Source organism: Elephantulus edwardii, unplaced genomic scaffold, assembly GCF_000299155.1.
Source record: "Elephantulus edwardii isolate Elephantulus edwardi_28Jun2011 unplaced genomic scaffold, EleEdw1.0 scaffold00047, whole genome shotgun sequence".
NCBI classification, from domain to species: Eukaryota; Metazoa; Chordata; class Mammalia; order Macroscelidea; family Macroscelididae; genus Elephantulus; species Elephantulus edwardii.
The window spans coordinates 5,445,683-5,448,695 of NW_006399797.1; positions in this window are offsets into that span (position 1 = coordinate 5,445,683).

Here is a 3,013-nt window from a genome sequence, read left to right on the forward strand (position 1 = left end):
AAAAAAAAAAGTTATCCCACAGAATGGGAATTATTGAACAATTTTAAAAATATCACTAAAATCACATGCAAGCAAATTTTGCTGAAGATGATAAAACAAACAACTAGAATAGTCCATTGACAAAGAACTGACAGAAATATAAGCAGGGTTTAAAAGAGATCATGACACTGGCAATATCTTTGCTGATGTCATATGGATCTTGGCTGAAAGTAGAGAATACTAGAAAGATGTCTATTTGTGTGTGTGTTTTTTTTACTATGCAAAGGCATTTAAACTGTGTGTAGCACAACAAATTGTAGCTAATATTGAGGAGAAAGGTAATTTCAGAACATTTGATTGAGCTCATGTGAAACTATACCTAGACCAGGAAGTTGTTGTCCAAACAGAGCAAGGTAGCATTGTTTTTATGTGCTGTGAAATCATCTGCAACCCATAGTGACCTTATGTACAACAGCTCTGAAGCCTGCCCTGTCCTGAGCCAGTCTCACTGATTCTGACACACCAACCCCCATTGCCCCAGTTACTGTGTCACTTCACCTCATCTGGGGTCTTCCTCTCCTGCACTGTCCCTCCACCCTTCCAAGCATTATGTCCTCCTCCAGGAATCAGTTCCTCCTGGACACATGCCCAGTGTAAGTGAGACAGAACTTCAAAATCCTAGCCTTCAAGGAGAAATTTGGTTTCACCCTCTATAAGACAGACCTATTTGTTTTCTTGGTGGTCTATGTTATGTTCAAAATTCTTTTCCAGCACCACAACTCAAAGCCATTAGTTCTTCTTCTGTCATCCTTAGTCATTGTCCAGCTCTCAAATGCATAGTAAGTAATTGCAAAGACTATGGCCTGGATTAGGTGCATCTTAGAGTCTCTAGACTGCTTCAAAATCAAGACAGGAGTACAAACCGATCTGTCCTGGAGAGGCTGAAACCGGGTTGCTCCTTGGTGGCAAGGATTTTTAAGTCCCATTGCACATATTTTGGGCATGTTGCCAGGAGAGACTGATCCTTGGAGAAGGACATCATGCTCAGAAAGGTCACAAACGAGAGGAATACCTTGGATGAGATGGATTGACACAATGACTATGGCAATTTGGTTAGGTGTGTCAGAGACGATGAGATTGGCTCAAAATAAGACAAAGATCAGAGCTATTGTTCATAGGGTTGCTGAGTCGTTGTGGAATCCATGGCACAAAACAACTGTAAGTGCTTCATTCTGATCGACTTCCTAATTGAATCAGAGGTAAACTGAAGGTTTCAGTTTCTTGTTTTCTTTATTATTTTGAGCTGATTTTCAAAAGGACTCAACTATATTAAAAAGAAATAGCTTTGTTTTCTTATTTATACTCACTTTAACTTTTCAGTATTAACTCCATATCCCAACTGCTTCAGAAATGTTTTCTAGTCTTGTTTGTTTTTACCTAACCGTGCTTTCTCAGTCTATTCAGGTCTCATATTTGGTCCCAGAAACTGCTACAGAGTACTTACAGTAGCTGTGAAAGTAACTTCAGGTCTCCAGAAGAAGCAATATATATACTATGGCAAAATAAATGGAAGATATTTCTATGTGCTTTTCTATTTGAAAATTATCTCAAGCAACAAGAACTAAAAACTTACGCACAAAACCTGCATCTTAGCCTTCAACTGTTGTTGATGTTGTTAGATGTTGTAGAGTTGACTCTGACTCATAGCTACCCTATGTATGACCAAATGAAACCCCTGCTATCCTGCACCAGCTTACAATCAACCATTGTTACGGCCACTGTGAAAATCCATTTCATTGAGGATCCTGCACTCTGTTTACAGTCAAGAAGCCAGTCTGAATCTACTCCTGGTTGACCCTTCAGTGGATTTTCTGAGGCTGTAAATTGCACAGGAGGAGAGAGCATATCTTTCTCCCAAGGAGCCACTGATGTGTTCAGAATACCAACAAGAAGCCACCTTTGGGTTAGTAGCACCGCTGCCTATGTGCTACTCCCTTTGTCTGCAAGATGCCTTAGCCCACAGGATCCTAGATCAGGATTAGAGGCAGTGATGACAAGGGGCTGAAAACACAGCAGTTGTTTGTAAGACTGTGCAACAGATAACTTGAGATTTCCCAACTTCTCATTCTCAAAGCAACGAGACGTCTGCCTTTCTGCAATCCCTGAAGAGAAGTAAGTGTTCTTTGGAGCTTAACTGTGTTGATATTTGAAGAGAGGATGATGTAACTGAATAATTCTATAATTATCAGAATAATTCTGCAGTTGAAAGTGATAGTTTCCATTTTTTTTACCCCAAAACTTAGACCTGGAGCCTTTGATTGAAAAAACAAAGAAAAGATGCCAAGGTTCAAGAAAGGCTAAAGATAGAACTCTTTACGAAGAGGCTTAGCCAAAGGGGAAAAGCAGTAGCAAAGCAGATTGCATATTTTGAAGGTTCCAAAACTCCCGCCCATTATGTAAGAAAGAGAAACAAGGTTGAACAGCAGGCATCAGCAGGTGTGCATATGCTGTTGTTAGTTGCAACTCATAATGACCCTATGAACAATAAATCTGAATCATCTCCTATCTTTGCCATTCTCACCATGTCTGACACATGCAAACCCATTGTTGCAGTCACCTGGTTGGTTAAGAGTCTTTCCCTCCTTCACCAACTCTCCCCCTTTCCAAGCATGATATTCTTCTTTAAAGAATAACTTCTCCTAGGAAAATGCCCAAACTATGTGAGACAAAGTTTAAAAATCTTTTCCTCCAAAGAGCACTCTGAGTGCACCTTTTCTAAGACTTACCTGTTTGTTCTTTTGGCAGTCTATGGAATATTCAGCACACTTCTCCAATACCACAGTTCAAAGGCATCAATTCTTCTTTTGTCATCTTTACTCTATGTCCGGCTCTCAGATGCATAGCAAGTGACTAAACAGGTCATGGCCTAAATCCGGTGCACCTTAGTCCTCAAAGTGGCATCATTGCTCCTCAGAAATTTGCAGAGGTACTTGACTGCCGACTTCTCAGTACAATACATCTTCTATTCTCCTGA